This window comes from Sus scrofa, chromosome 5 (genome assembly GCF_000003025.6).
Source record: "Sus scrofa isolate TJ Tabasco breed Duroc chromosome 5, Sscrofa11.1, whole genome shotgun sequence".
NCBI classification, from domain to species: domain Eukaryota; kingdom Metazoa; phylum Chordata; class Mammalia; order Artiodactyla; family Suidae; genus Sus; species Sus scrofa.
Genome location: NC_010447.5, coordinates 52,209,400 through 52,226,334, shown reverse-complemented (window position 1 = coordinate 52,226,334; position 16,935 = coordinate 52,209,400). Strand labels below are relative to the sequence as shown.

Below are 16,935 nucleotides of genomic sequence, written 5' to 3'. Positions count from 1 at the left end.
GACTTGTTTGACCCAGGATTGCCACAAACCTCCAATTTGTAAAAAACGCAACTATCTGTGAAGCACATATGGAATTGCCCCATGCAGACCTGCAAGCCCTTATTGCTTGGCTTCAAGACTGAAGGAAAAGCCTGGAGTCAGCAACACAGACTTCTGTGCTTTAACGGATAAAGGGAACTTACTTGTCTGAAGCAAGGCCCTGCAGCAACACTCCACCGCGTAGGGCAGAACATGGCAGCAGCTTTCACTTCCGGTCCTGGAGGGAAGAGGAGGTTACCAGTTATAAGGGGAATTGACTTCAGGTTGGCTTATGGGTTACCAGGGAAACCAGAGGAGGGGCATGCCCCTCACTATCCCTTTGATTAGCTATCATAGTGGAGATGTTCTGATTGAAATATTAGAACAATCATTAGCTGGGGCTGGGGCAATTCTGTAGTAATAGTCATGTAACAGAGTGTAGATGAAGCAGGCAGTGGTCAAGCAGAAGGGGTACAGAAAGTAAGAGAACAGCCATCTTGCCTGGCCGGATTATACAAGTTCATAGTGTATATTTCAGTTCTCACTCTAAATGTCACAGAAAAGAATTAAAAAAGTAAATATACAACATTTGACCATCAGGCTTTTGCTTCCCACATCCATCTTTCATCATGGAAGGGGAGATTGCCAGTTATGGGAGGAATTGGTGTCATGTTGGTTCATTGGTTACCAGGGGAACAAGCAGAGGGGCATGCCCCTCACAGACTCTTTGATAAGAGCAACTACCAGCTGGGGACAAGTATGTAGGAATGTCAGTCAGGTGAGGAGAGTTTAGGTGAAGCAGCAAAGGATATACCAAGAGCAAGAAAACAGCCTCCTTGAGTGGCCTGGCCATACACACAATAAAGAGAGGAATGTCCTAGACAGCTCACAGAATTCAGGAAGAATTCCTACTAGATTACTGATTTATTATGAGAGGATACAACTCAGGAAAAGCCAAATGGAAGTGATGCATTGGGCAAGGTATGCAGGAAGGAGCAGGAAGCTTTCACATCCTTTCAAGGTACATCATCCTCCCAACCCTTTCTTACAAGTGTTTACCAACCTGGAAGTTTTCTGAAACCACATAACTTTTGGGGGGTTTTATGGAGGTTTCATTAAGTAAGCAAGATTGATTAAGTCACTGGGCATTAGTGATTAACTCAACCTCCAGCCCTCTCCCATTCCCGGAGAGGGGTGGAGGGCTGAAGATCTCAGTGGTTCAAGTAGTTGGTTTTCCTGGCATCAAGCCCCTCCACCTTAGAGATGTTCCTAAAATTACCTCATTAACATAAACTCAGGTGGTTAAAAGGGGCCTGTTATGAAGAACAAAAGAAGCTCCTTTCAACTTTATAACTTTCATCATTCAGGAAACTCCAATGGTTTTAAGAGCTCTGTTCTTATTATAAATTAGAATATCACATAATATCATAGCACCAGCTTTAGAAACTGACCTTTTATAATATTGAGTCTTCACATCAGGAACCATGGTTTATGTTTCTTAATACAATTTTATACTTAAAAAAAAATCCATACCAAATTTTCCATACTAAATTTATTCATAGTCTTCAACATTTATGTTGTTAATATGATTTGGAATATTTTATTCTATTTTATTTTCTAAAAGATTATTTAAGATCTTTTATTCTATTTTGTGTATAACAGATTTAGCAAAGTTATTAGGCGCTTCCTGGTTATATTTTAACTAGCCTTCTTTACCAAAGTCCATTATTGGTTTAGTTTGCTCAATTGATTCTCTAGGTATTTCTAAAGTGTGTTATTTTGACTCTTCCAAGCTGATACTTCTTATGCTACTTTTTTCTTGTCTGATAGAAAACCCAGTGATTGATATATATATATATATATATGTTCCTATATCTAAAATTTAAATCTGCTTATAATAGTCTGCTATTCAAAATAATCCATGGCTTTCCAACATTTTCATGAAACTTCAGATATCTTTGGTAAAGCATGGCCTTTTGGGTCTGGTCCCTGACAACCTCATTCCATCTCGCACAAAACCCCTAACTCAAATTCTTCACTTAGATTTCCTGGCCACAGTCTACATGTAGTTTCCTAACTGTGCAATTGAGACCTGCTACTTTCTTCACCCAGATCACACTTTATCCTTTTTCTTTTTTCAACCTTTACACCCAGCTCAGGGCCTCTCAGATTTTATCATGTCTATGAATCACCTGGGGATCTTGTTAGAAATGCAGGTGCAATTTAGCAGTTCTGGGGCAAGACCTGAGATTCTGCTTCTAACTAGCTCCACAGATGAGCAGCATCACATTCTTAGCAAGGACACAGCTAACTTCTCCTCTGTGACAATTTAGTTCAGTCACCTCTAGTTTAGCTTTTCTTGGACCTCAGCTTCACAGCTTCCTCAAAGTACCTGGTGGCAGCCCAGCACAGACTGGTGGTAGAGACCCTTTCATCTTGTACATTACTGGACACATGCTACAAACTCAATATTGAATAAAGAATGAACTAGTGGTTATAGGAAAAATTAACTCCCTTTAGGAGTTGAGAACAGGATTAATAAAATCACACCTTACATAATTCTTCCTGAGGTTTCTATGTTCTTTACTGAATTCACTGTGGGGAGAATGTGGCAAGAATAGAATAAAGAAATAGAACTGGGTTAAGGGCCCTAAAGTTTTTCTGGATCTTTGAAATTGTGACCATACTGAAAAAAAAAAATACCAATAATGAAGTACTATTTTCCATTACCTAGCAGGTAGGTATTTGTTGAACTCTACCAATAATTTTTTCCTCAGAAAAGACTCAATTTCAATTTAGATATGTATTTATCTGGAAACATTTCTACGTGATTTGCTTTTTTGTCTTTTTAGGGCTGCACCTGAGGCATATAGAAGTTTCCAGGCTAGGGTCAAATTGGAACTGTAGCCACCAGCCTATGCCACAGCCACAGCAATGCCAGATCCAAGCGATGTCTGTGACCTACACCACAGTTCATGGCAATGCCAGATCCTCAACCCACTGAGCAAGGCCAGGAATTGAACCTGCATCCTCATGGATACTGGTTGGTTTGTTTCTGCTGAGCCGCAATGGGAACTCCTTCCACATAATTCTTAATTTTTGCCTATTTCTTTAAAGTCTGTAAAGCATTTTAGCATATACTTTTCTCTTAATTTCACATAAATATTGATAATACTCCTTCCCATTATAGATGAAAAATCCAACTAGAAGAGGATTATATGAGCTGACCTATCTTGCTAACATCATAGAGTGAGGTATTAGCAGAAGGAAAGCCTAACTCCCTATCTTCTGATGCCTTGTCCAGTGTTCTAGATACTTAACCATACCCGGTTGAAGCTTTTTCAAAATCCCTAAACTGCAAAGACCTTGATATGCTATCAAAGTCCTGATACTCTGTTTTGATTGTTATAAAATCAAATTTCACCCCTATTCCATAAATTTTTCCCTGTATCTTTGTGTGTGTGTGTGTGTGTGTGTGTGTGTGTGTGTGTGTGTGCGTGTGTGTGCTTTTTAGGTCCACATCTGTGGTATATGGAAGTTCCCAGGCTAGGAGTTGAATCGAAGCTACGCCTGCCCACCCCAGCCACAGCCACAGCCACAAACAATATGGGATCCAAGCCATATCTATGACCTATACCACAACTTATGTCAACACGAGATCCTTTACCCACTGAGCAAGGGCAGGGATCAAACTCACATCCTCATGGATACTAATTGGATTCTTTTCCTCTGCACCACAATGGAAACTCCTTTCCCTGTATTTAAATAACAAAATTAGTTTTCCTCTCCCATTGTCTTCTTTCCTCCTTTTTCTTTCTAGCCTAGATTTCTGGCCTGGCTTAAATGGTTGATTATTGGGGGAATAAATGTTTGGTAGCTCACACCCTTCAAAGAACCCCGTAATAGCACTGGGGCAGACTAATGAACACAGAGCACCTATCACCATGGTGATCAGAGTATAGGCAATGGAGGGCATCTCAGACATTGTTAGTGAACAGCTAGGAGGATCAGGGCCATGGAAGTGAAAGTTCTCATGGTCAAAAAGTATCCAGTTACTTGCTAGCTATGCTGAGCTTTCTGGCAAGATGCCTGACATCCTGAGACCTCTCATCCAGACCTGCCATTGATCAACCTGAGTTGAAAATCAAGGATGTTGAAATTCAGGATAGACTAACCTGGGATAAAAACTGGTCTGAGACACCCTGATAACTCTGTAAATAAAACACTCATACTAATATAGCATATAATTTTTGGTTATAAATATTTAATGTTACATGGCCTTCCACAAAATAAGCACAGCTGCCTTTCAAATCTCATTTCCTCTCCTTCTAGTCACACTAACTCTGCTTTACCCAGGACCCCCCTCTGTTCCCCCAATACATCAAGCAGCCCTTAGGTCATGGGTCTTTGCACCTCCTGGACCCTCTGCCTGCAGCGTTTGCCCCCTAGGACTTGATCCCTCACTCCTCTATTCCAACGCTAGCCTCTTGGGGGCCTTCCCTGATCACCCTCTCTAACACAGCATGTGTTAGCCCTCTCTATTCCATTAACCTTATTTCTCCTGATAGCACTTATCACTCCTTAATATAGGTTTTCTTGCTAATGTATTTATTGTCTACAAGCTCCACAATGTATCAAGGAATGGTTGTTATTCTCCACTCTGATGAACTTGGAACAGAGTAAGCACCAAATGACTGAAGGAATAAAACATCCCAGATTTGAAAGAGGTAGAAATCTAGAGATGTAGAAAGCTTCTTCTCCATCATAAAAGAATGCATTTGCTCCTGAAACTTGTGTAAATAGATGTGACATACTAGAAGCTAACAAATTTTTACTGAAATCTTTATAGGAGTTACTCTTCAGAGAAAGGCTTTATTAAGGTGTAACTTACAATTAGTTGGACTTTACTACTGAGATTACTCAGGTGCCTCTATACGTAAGACCCTTTAATAAATTGCATTTTCTAACATTTAGCCTCTAACATCAGTACAACCAAATCTTAGGTTATACAGTGTTTTAGGCCAAGTCTGGCTTGGATTAAGTCCATATTTTAAAAATCCAGGCATTGATTTATTTCATGCCTAAGGCCAGTGTGATTGGAAGATACTCCATGTTTCATAAGCAAAATCCAAAGTAGCGAAAGATTCCAATCCCAAAACAGAAAAGTATTCAGAAGGCTAACAAGTGCATCTGTTTTGCCTTATTCAGATACACATATTGGAAAAAAACATACTCTCTGCCAGAACCCTAGCCATTTTGAAGTACATAGCTGACTGCCATTCTGAAATGGAGTCTTAGCCATTTTAAATCTGAGCTGGGTTACCTGAGAGTTGGAAAAGTGCCATATCTGTACTTAGACATCACCTGCTCTTCTCCCCACTTCACCCAACCTCAGGGAATCCAAGAGGGGTGCCCTGATTCCTTTCCTTCATGCAAACATCCTGTGGTCCCCAGGAATTTCAAATAGCCAGAGACACCCATTGCCACTAACGTGTCCCTGTATCTGCCTTCTTCCTCTTTCCTACTGTTTCTTTGCTTCCCATTCCTCTGACTTGTGGATGGCTCAAGGAATTGACACAAGGAATTTATCTAAATTCCAGATCTGAAATAAAGTACTGCTCCAGTTTTCGCCTTCTATCCTGTATTACATTCCCAAGTTCTTCTCTCCAGCTGTTAAATATTAAAAATAAAAAAAGACAAAAGAAAGAAGTGAAACAACTCTCTCTTGATTCTACAGCTCCCTCTAGTTTCTATTTTATCCCTCCTCTTTTATTATAACTAGGGTGTCAAAAATATTTCTATAGAATCTTTATAAGTATTGCTTATTAATCACTAACTTTGTGCAGGCCTTGTAATAATGCTGTAAATATACCACCTCATTTACTTAACAGAGCAATCTATATGTGTGTACAATTCTTACCCCTATGTTCCAGATGAGGAGAGGTTAACTCATTTCTACAAAGTCACGCGGAAATGTGTACAGCAAAGGTGGGATTCAGATCTACTCTCTTCACTTATTGATGGAACATGATGGGGATAATATGAGAAAAAGAAGGTGTATATATATATATATACACGACTGGGTCACTTTGCTATACAGCAGAATTTGACAGAACATTGTAAATCAACTATAATAATTTTTTTACTCCACTCTCTTGCTATAATGTCGCTGTGTTCTAAGATGGCCAAGATATGCTATCTGCCCAGGCTCAACACATATTTATTCTACATTACACTATAATCCGATTTCCAAATAACGAAGCTTCCAACTTGATACATGAATTTTAACCATTTTTTCCATCTTTCTTCAGCATTCAATACTTTTCACTCTTTTTCCTTGATGCTTGTCTGCACTCTAGGCTTCCATGTCTGCATTCTCGTTTGGACACCCTACTATTTGTACCACTTCCTCTCAGCTTTCCTTCATTTATATTTCTTCTGAATTCCAATTTTTTTCTTTAATATTCCTACTTGTAATCTCCCCTGAATGATTTCATTCGTATTCAAAGAGTTTTTTCTGCCATGTCTCATAAAAGTGAATATCTCTAAAGCTGTCTCACAGACACATTTCTACTTAACCAAAGATATCTCAAACTAAATTTGCCTGGGAGGAAATTACCCTGATATTACTTTATGTACATGTAGCTTTTGCAAGTGTGGAAAGACTGACAAGGGAAAGACTCCAATGCTTGTTATCATATGGGGTCATGTAATCTTAAGATAGGTTTTAATGTCATTAACTTGGGAAAGAGGGATTCCTTAGATGGAAACTTGTGCTGAGAAAGGGGGATACAGGCCAGTGAGAGAGAAGACTCAGGCTCCACTCTGAGTATAGTCACCAAATATTGATATTACAGGTTTTGACTCATTACGGATTTTAATATGGAGCCCCCCATGGAAAGTAAGACAAATAGCTAGAAAGGGATAAAATTCTCAAAGGCAGGGGTTAGAAAACTTTTTCTAAAAAGGGAGAAGCAGTATACATTCAATGTAGAGTGTGTGATCTCTTTCACAACCACTTAACTCTGCCACTGTAGCGTGAAAGCAACTGAAGATAATGCAGAAAAGACTGAGCATCGTTATGTACCCATAAATCATTTTTCACAAAAACCATTGAGGGAGAAGTAATTGTTAGTCCTCAGTACATAATTTGCTGGCCATTGATCTAGAAAAACAGAAAGTAAAGATCAGTAAGCTATTACCATAAAAGTACTCCCAGCTCTTGCTTTTCTTAATCCCCTAGCATCCAGTTTGAACATTTTACTGATTCTTCAGCTCTAGTTAAAGAAATTTCAGGATTTGATATTCTATCCAGGCATGAGCAATATTCTATCCAGGTATTACTGAGGAAGCAGCACACCTCAAGGTCATTCATTTTACCTACAATCAGTTTGTGAGGGTCTTGAGGACATGAGCATAACTTGTGTAGATGTCCAGCTCTGAGCACATTGGTTGGTTTATTAATGCGGCTCGATAAACTTGTGTCAAATGAATCAGTTGAGTCTTCAGCATTCATAGGTTGTACTCAGTCTCCAGTTTTCAGCTACTTTCCATAATTTCAAGACTAACGTGAAAGTTCCTAAGGCATATGACACAAGTAATTGGAGATCAGCTCAAGTCTGTATTTCTCAACATAGGAAAATAAAGTTGACTTTCCCCAGTCTTTAACTCACTAATGTATAAGTAATTGTCTTCCAAAATTTAGCACTATGTTGAAGGACTCTTCTCCTTTACCCTGAGGCTGACTTGGCTGGGATTCCAATGTTAGAGACTTTTCTCTGACCTTGTCTACTGCAACGGCCACATCTTTCCTCCTAGGACAGATAGTGTCAACTTGATAGTCTTGACTTAATATTCTATTGGTTATATCCAACCCTGGGGGCCAGCAGAGGAAAAGAGATGAAACATGTAGAAGGCAGTTACCACGGTATTATTTTCCTATTGCTGCAATACAAAGTATCACAAACCTACTGACTTAACACAAATGTATGTGCTTACAGCTCTGGAGTTGCAAGTCGGAAATTAGTTTCACAGGGATGATGTTAGCAGGGCTGGTTTCTCCTGGAAGCTCTAAGAGGAGACACTCTGTTTCCTTGCTTTTTGAGCTCCTAGTGACGTCATATTTCTTGGCTTATGGCCTCTTTCCACCATGTTCGAAGTGTACAGATCCAACCTCTGTTTCTCTCCTAACACCACCTTCTCCTCGGTCAGTAGTCAAATCTCCCTCTACCCACCTCTTCAATGACACTTTTATCATTTATGACCCGCTCAAATTATGCAGGATGCTCTCCTCCCTTTTGCCATATGAGTTAATTTTCGCAGATCCCAGGGATCAGGATGTGGATGTCTTTTGGAACCATTACCCAGCCTCCCACATCATTGTTCTCCCTGGCACTTCAACTCTCTTTTATACATTAAACACATTTTACAACTTATACTACTAAGATGCCAGATACTGAGAAGAGACACCATTAAAACTTCTATTTAATCCCTCAGCATTTTATTAACAGATGTTTAATTGGTATCCACGAAGTACCTGAAACTGTGTTAGACTTTGAAATAAATATTGTAAATAGATACCTGCCATCAGGAAGCTCACGGGTCACACTATCCCCATTGCTAAATCTTGTTAGATCTCCCCTTACTCCCTTCTCTACAGATTTGTGCTTCCTAGTTCAATCCTGCCTTCCTAACTCTAAGCCAAGTAGCACTGTCTTTGTAGGAATCCTTATGTTTACTACACCTAACCTGAAGTTGCATGCAAAAATATTGTAATACCCTAGGCATGGGTTAAACTTACAAAGCCTCTTCATCTCCTTAGAATAGGGATTAGTGACTGCATAAATATGGAAAGAGCTGATTCCTGGAGAATGAAATCTGCTTTTACTGCAAAGTGCTAAATGACTGCTCAGCTATGAGAACTGTTTAATTCTTTCCCTCTTTACCGATAGGAGTCTGCTTCCACCTGCTGGCTGGAGAATTTCACAATCATCAGTATTACACAGGTAATTTCCACTTGGGTCTTTATATTTACCTCTGGTTTTTAGCCATAATGTCAGCTCCTGTGTACCTAGGACTTCTTTACTCCAAAACCTACCAGCTCTCTCTCATCCAGGCTTCTGGAGAAATTGATTAAACCAGTCAGTGTGCTGTGTTTTGAAAATTGTTATACAATTACAGATATCCACAAGGACATTGGAGACCATGGAGGCCCATAGGACACAACACCTTTGGAGAGGCCTGAGGAAAATGGACAGGATGATCCAAGGAAGTCAGTCATAACTGGAATTTCAGGGGACATTTGATTATCAGTAACTGAGAAGAGGATAATTCTGTTGCTCCAAAGACAATGCTGGGGTTTTTGACCACTCTTTGCTATAACACGTGAGAGCAAAAAGCTTGAGAATTTTCTAGGAAAGTTAGAATATCCAGGAAAAAAAGTTTATTTTGTGGCCTGTAGTGTTAAAAATATATCAGAAAATAGGGCTAATTAGGAGGTCTGTTACAGAGAACCAAAGGCTATATTGGTGCTGTTCAAGAGAACAAACATTCTTGCCATTTGAGGATGAAAAAATATTATTCTGAGTTTGAGCCAAAGATAAGTAGAAAGAGATGAAGGAAATTATATCTGTTCCATATGAAATATATTAGAGGGTTTTATTGTGGGTCCTATGGAATTAGCATAAATGAGCTCTATAATCAAATAAATGCAAAATGAAACAACAGTGTGTTTCCACTTTGCAACTAATTACCCAAGATTGAAAAAAAAAGATATGACTTGGAGTTCCTTGGGGGATTAGTGGGTTAAGAGTCTGGTGTTATCACTGCTGCAGCTCAGGTTGCTGCTGTGGCATGGGTTCAGTCCCTAGCCTGAGAACTTCCTCATGCTGAGAGTGAAGCCAAAAACAAACAAACAAACAAAAAACCAATATGACTGATGAGTGTAAATTGAGCAATGCAATATATTTGGAGGGATTGTTATTGTTAGAATCTTTCTGGAAAGCAAATTGAAAAGTGAGTTTTTAAAAGCTTACATTCTTTGAATCAGTAATTTTGGTGCTGATAGCACACCATAGAAATGATCATAGATGTATTTAAATACTTACATTAAAAGATATTCATCACAGCATTGTTTATAATTAGAAGAAGCCTATCATAATAGCTACCATATATTGAGTGATTATAATATATGACATTGTACTCAATCCTTGATCCTGAGAGACAGCAGGAAATGAATGGGGTAGAAAAGAGGAGAAAGGGGGAAATCATACATGAAAGCAGGAGTAATAGAACATTGTCTATCCCTTCTGTTTCTTAACAGCTTAATGGTTTAGTATTTCAGTCTTTGGAAAGAGTTAGGTTAAAGATAAAAGCCTTAAGAATGGTTTAAGTGATGGAGTCCCCATTGTGGCTCAGCTGGTTAAGAACCTGACTAGTATCCATGAGGAAGCAGGTTGATCCCTGGTCAATGAGATTTTGTGACACTCTTGGAAAAGGCTATTCTTTTCTTTCTTTCCTTCTTTCCTTCCTTCTTTCCTTTCTATCTATCTTTCTTTCTATCTATCTTTCTTCCTTCCTTCCTTCCTTCCTTCCTTCCTTTCTTTCTTTCTTTCTTTCTTTCTTTCTTTCTTTCTTTCTTTCTTTCTTTCTTTCTCTCTTTCTTTCTTTCTTTCTTTCTTTCTTTCTTTCTTTCTTTCTTTCTTTCTTTCTTTCTTTCTCTTTCTTTCTTTCTTGGCTGCATGCATGGTATATGGAAGTTACCAGGCTAGGTATCGAATCAGAGCTGTAGCTGCCAGCCTACACCACAACACCAGTTCCAAGCCACATCTACGACCTACAACACAGCTCAGAGAAACGCCAGATCCTTAACCCACTGAGGGAGGCCAGGGATCAAACCTGCATCCTCATGGATACTAGTTGGGTTTTTCATCACTGAGACACAGTGGGAACTCCAGGGAAGGCCATTCTTCCTGTTCTCCACCAGGGTATAGATTAATACTTTGAAGTTATGCTCTCCAATGATGTAGTCACTAGATACATGTGACTTCTTAAATCTGAATTAAATAAAATTAAAGAATCAATGTCTTGATCTCACCAGCCACATGTGAAGTGCTCAAAAGCCATGTGTACCTAGTTGCTACTACATTTAAGAATGCACTGATAGAACATTTTCATCATCACAGAAGGTGCATTTTTACGGCATTGCCCTGAAGGCTCAGCACAGACAGCCTTGACTAGAATCTCCATGCCTTTTTGAGACATAGGAAAATGCACACCTCTATTGCACTTTGATCACCCCATCCTGTAGCCATTTTCTGGTATTTGTCATCACGTGGAACTGCTCCAAAATTATTAGGATTCCTGTTGTGGCTCAGTGGGTTACAAACCGAATTAGTATCTATGAGGATGTGGCTTTGATTCCTGGTCCCACTCAGTGGGTTAAGGATCTGGCATTGCATGAGATGTGGTGTAGATCATAGATTTGGCTCCAGTCTGATGTTTCTGTGGCTGTGGTGTAGGCCAGCAGTTGTGACTCCATTTTTACCCCTAGGCTGGGAACTTCCATATGCCACTGGTGTGGCCCTAAAAGAAAAAAAATATGTATTTAAATTTCCACTTTTTTTCCTTCATTTCATTCTCTCACTTTCTTTCAGATACACTTTCCCCTAACTCATTGGACCCCCCCAATGCATTAGACACTCTCTTTTCCCCCTACTCATCAGTATATTGATGTCCAATAAAAATATAATGAAAATATTATAATGAAATATAATGATTATACAGGTATTCTGGTAGAACACTTATAATATTATAGCTATGATAGTAGAATATTCTTTATTACCTTAAGGAAGTTCTAGTCATAGAGTGCTAAGTGTTTTTTTTTTTTATCATAAGTGAATGAAGATTTTTATCAAATTTCTTTTCGGAATCTTTTGAGATGGTAAAAGTTTAAGACATTTTATCCCTCATTATTCAACTGATGCAGTGAATTACCTTGATTAACTTTTGAATAACTAGTCATTAATGATTTTTAAGACCTCAGAAAAATAAGAGCAAAGTTTTTAATCCTACATCTACAAAATCCTATAGCTAGCATCATACGTAATTGTGAAAGAATGTAAACTCTATCCCCGAACTTTGAGAACAAACAAGGATGCTTAATCTCACCAATTTCATTTTGTGCTATGATAGTCTAAAGAGGGTGCTAGAGGCCCTAGTCGGTATACTAAGGTGAGGGGGTTTGGGGGTATCGGGAGGAATCCAAATTGGAAAGAAAGAAGTAAAAGTGTCTTTATTTGCACAGAACGTGGTAACCTATGTTAAAATTCCTAAGAAACATATATTTTAAAAACCCATTAGAACTACAATCTGAGTTTTGCAACATTGCAGGATATAAGTCCAATATGCAGAAATCAGTTTTATGCCTATATACTAGCACTGAACTGTCAAATTTAAATTAAAATAAAGCTATTAATAATAGTATAAAATATAAAATACTTAACAAATTTGACAAAAGATGTGAAAGATCTGCACACTGAAAACACAAACTGTGCTGAAATTAAAGACTTAAATAGGAGTTCACATTGTGGCTCAGCAGAAACAAGCCTGACTAGTATCCATGAGGATGTAAGTTTGATCCCTGGCCCCTCTCATTGGGTTAAGGTCTGGTGTTGAAGCGAGCTGCAGTGCAGGTCACAGACACAGCTTGTATCTGACATTGCTGTGGCTGTGGTGTAGGCCAGCAGCTGTAGCTCCAATTTCACCCCTAGCCTGGGAACATCCGTATGCCATATGTGCACCTCTGTGGCCCTAAAAAAAAACAAAACAAGAAACAAACAAACAAAAAACCTCAAAAGGGAAGAGATATACCATGTTCATGAATTGTATGATTCAATTTTGCTAAGATGCCAATTATACCAAATTGATCTACAGAGTGATTTCAATCCCCACCAAAATTCCAGCAGTGTTTTTTTTTTTTTTCAGAAATCGACAACAAGATTACAAATTTTATATGGAAGTACTAAGGACCTAGAATAGCCACAATGTCCTTGAAAAAAAAAAGATTTACACTATCTTATGTCAGAACTTATGAAGCTATAGTAATTAAGACACTGTTGTACTGAAGTATAGATAGACATATTGGTCAATGGAATATAATAAAGAGTCTGGGAAGAGACCAACATATTTATGTTTAATCAATACTCTACAAATATTCCAATCAAATTAATAGGAAAAGAATAATCTTTTAAGCAAATGTTGCTATATAAATTAGATAATAATAGGCAAAATAATGAACCTTGCCCCTGAATTCATACCTTATACCAAAATTAATTCAAAATGGAGTGTATACCTAAATGTAGTTGCTAAAAATATTAAATCTTTGGACCAAAAAGATAAAATTTCATTGGCCTTGATTTTGGCAAGATTTTTCACTTAGGACACAAAAAGCAGAAACTGTAAAGAAAAAATAAATTAGACTCTATCAAAAATTTAAACTTTTGCTCTTATAAATCTTTGAAAGTAATTATCCAACAAAGACCTTCTTTGAAGATATCTAAAAACCTCTTACATTTCAATAATCAGAGGACAAACATTCCAATAAAAATTGGACAACAGATTTGAGCAGACATTTCACCCAAAAAGTTGCCCTTAAACAATAAATATAGGGAGATGGACAGCAAAAAGAACCTGACAAGATGCTCAACATTGTTTATTAGGGAAATGCAAATGAAAACTACAGTTAGGAGTTCCCGTTGTGTCTCAGTGGTTATCGAATCCGACTAGGAACCATGAGGTTGCGGATTGGATCCCTGGCCTCGCTCAGTGGGTTAAGGATCTGGTGTTGCAGTGAGCTATGGTGTAGGTCGCAGACTCAGCTCACATCCTGCATTGCTTTGGCTCTGGTGTAGGCTGGCAGATATAGCTCCGATTAGACCCCTAGCCTGAGAACCTCCATATGCCGTGGGTGCAGCCCTAGAAAAGACAAAAAAATAAAATAAAATAAAAAATAAAACTACAGTTAAATATCACTACACATGTACTAGAAGGACTAACATTAAAAAGACTATTCACACCAGAGTTGCTGTTGTGGCTCAGTGGTTAACAAAACTGACTAGTATCCATGAGGATGTGGATTTGATCCCTGGCCCTAAAAAAAAAAAAAAAAAAAAAAAAAAAAAGACTGTTTATACCAATTGCTAGTGAGGATGTGAGGAACTGAAACCTTATACACTCTGGATGGGAAAGTAAAATGATACAACTATGTTGGAAAACATTTTGCCTATTTCTTAACTTAAATACACACCTTGCATAGGAGCCAAGCATTCCACTACTAGGTATTTTTTAGGAAAAATGAAAGTATATGTATACAAAAATACTTATAAACCAATGTTCCTAAGACTTTTATTTGCAATAGCCAAAAACTGAAAACAACTCAAATTTCTATAACAGTTGAGTAGATTGTGACATATTCATATAATGGAATACTAATCAACACAGAGAGGAATGAACTATTGATATATGTAACATGGTTGTATTTTAAAATAATTATGTCCAATGAAAGATGTCAAACAAAAAGGAGTACATACTATTTGGCCACATCAGTATACATTTCTATAAAATATAAATTAACCTGCAGTTAATTACATTGGAAAGCAGATAACAGCTTGGTTTAGGGTGGGGAATAATAGAGAAGGCAGGAGGAAAACTTCTGAGAGTGATTTTCATATTCATCATTTTGGTCTCATCAGTGAACACATATGTCAAAACATTAAATTGTATTTTCATATGTATAGTGTACTATGCACCCATTATTCTTAAACAAAGCTGTTGATTTTTTTCAAAACACTGTCTGTGATTGCAGAACCTTTGGAAAGCCTCCTCATTTCTTCAAGAGAATGATATCCCAGAGCATAGACCACTGGGTCAGAGCATTAAAAAATAAGGTGGAAAGACAGATGCTAGATCTCATTCTGTATATCAAACACTTTCAGGATTTATACCATTGGCACAGAGAGTTCTTGAAGGTATGATTGATACATTAATCCAAAATATTTGTTGCATACCTACTTTGGACCAAGCACTGTACTAGACTTTGACTGAACAAAAGAACAAGTCCCTGCCCTTTTGTTGTTCATATTTTAGTGGGGAGAAGACAATATATAAACATTCTTTATAAAATTATGCTGTTTTAAGAAATACGGGGCAAGGGAAATTAGGGCAAGGGCATAGAGCATTACAAATGTTATATTTTTAAATAGGTCAGAGCAAGTGTCTATAAGGCAGAAACAGTTGAGCAGAAAATGATTGAAGTGAAAAATGGACATCCAGAGGCAAAGTTTTCCAGGCAGAGGGAAGAGTAAGTGCAAAGGCCTTGAGACAGAAAAGTGATTAGGATATTTAGGGAAGTTCCCATTTCGGCTCAGCAGGTTAAGAACCTGACATAGTGTCCGTGAGGGTGTGGGTTGGATCCCTGGCCTTGCTCAGTGGGTTAAGGTTCTGGTGTTGCCATGAGCTTGGTGTAGGTCACAGACACAGACACAGTTCAGATCCTGTGTTGCTGTGGCTGTAGGCCATCTGCTGCAGCTCTGATTGGGCCCCTAGCCTGGGAACTTCCATATGCCACAGGTGCGGCCCTAAAAAGCAAAAATAAATAAATAAATAAAGGCAGATGGTGAGCAGGCAATGGAAAAATGTAGAGCTCAGAAGTGAAGTCTTGATCTGAGACAAAAATTTGAGAATTAAAAACATATAGATAGCATTAAAGACATGAGGAAAATTTAGCAACAGTTAAATCATGAGGCACTTTAATTAAGGCCAAAGTAGATAGGATTTAATAAATGATGTGGAAATGGAGTAGCCAGTGAGTTAAGAGGAGAAACCACAAAAGATGATGTCCTGGAAAGTATTTTTAGGAGGAAGGAATAATCAGCTCTGAAAAATGCTGCAAATGGGTCAGATCAGATAAAGACCATTATATGTAGCATTTAGGTAATTGATGACTTAAGCAAGAGTAGTTTGAGTTGAAGGGTTGGGGGCAAAAACTTGATTGATGTGTGCTCAATGGAGAATGTGAGGAAAGGAATGGAAAACAATATTTACAGATAAGCCTTTTGAGAAGATTTTTTAAATGCAGAAACAGCACAGAAATAGAGTAATACCTGGAAAGGGAATAGGATCAACAAAAAAGAAAGATTTTTGAAGATGGAAGAGTGACGGTGTGTTTACATGTGAGGAGAATATATTTTAGAAAGGAAAAATTGCTATCCTTGGAACACAAGAGGTAGCAGTCTGGTGCACAAGTAGATGCTAGCTGCAGCTAGAGCATAGACAGTTCATCAAGGCAGATAGGTAGATAGGTGCCTAGGTAGATAGGTGCTGTAGGTAGATAGGTGTAAGGAGTTTTGGAAATTTTGTTCTTCATTTTTGTCAGTGAATGTGGGGATAGGAAAGGATATGCTACAGTTTTGAGGAGAGAGATGAAAGCAAAAAATAGTTACTCAGAAAGCAAGATGACTTGGATTGGGAAAATGCAACAAGATACCTAACCAAAAGAAAGGCCCATTTCAGCTTCCTGATCATAAAGCCAACATGGTAGAGGGTTTTACTTCAACCATATCAACAATGCAGATTAATGAGCAGAGTAGTCTGATAATTGGATTTAATCCAGGTTGTAGTTTTGTTGAGAAATTAAAAAGATGCAAGGGTCACAGATGACTTGAGGATAGAGAGAAGAAAGTGATTATCATACCCATTAAATTTAACCTCAATATGGAGGGAAATTAGGATATGAAATAAGGCACAGTGAAATCTCTGGTCAGTGGAAGCATTGTTGTGTCTCAGGTACTACAGAGTGTGAGATGGCAGGAGAGACAGTGGAAATCCAATCCTTGAAACTGATATTTTGGGGAAATTGCA

At 38.2% G+C, this 16,935-nt stretch overlaps 1 long non-coding RNA gene across 1 annotated transcript; it reads left to right on the top strand.

Annotated features, from left to right (window-relative positions):
- Window positions 736-9,737, top strand: LOC100621135. Its single transcript, XR_298459.3, has 3 exons — window positions 736-1,039; window positions 8,970-9,023; window positions 9,199-9,737. It is a non-coding gene; the product is annotated as an uncharacterized LOC100621135 (long non-coding RNA).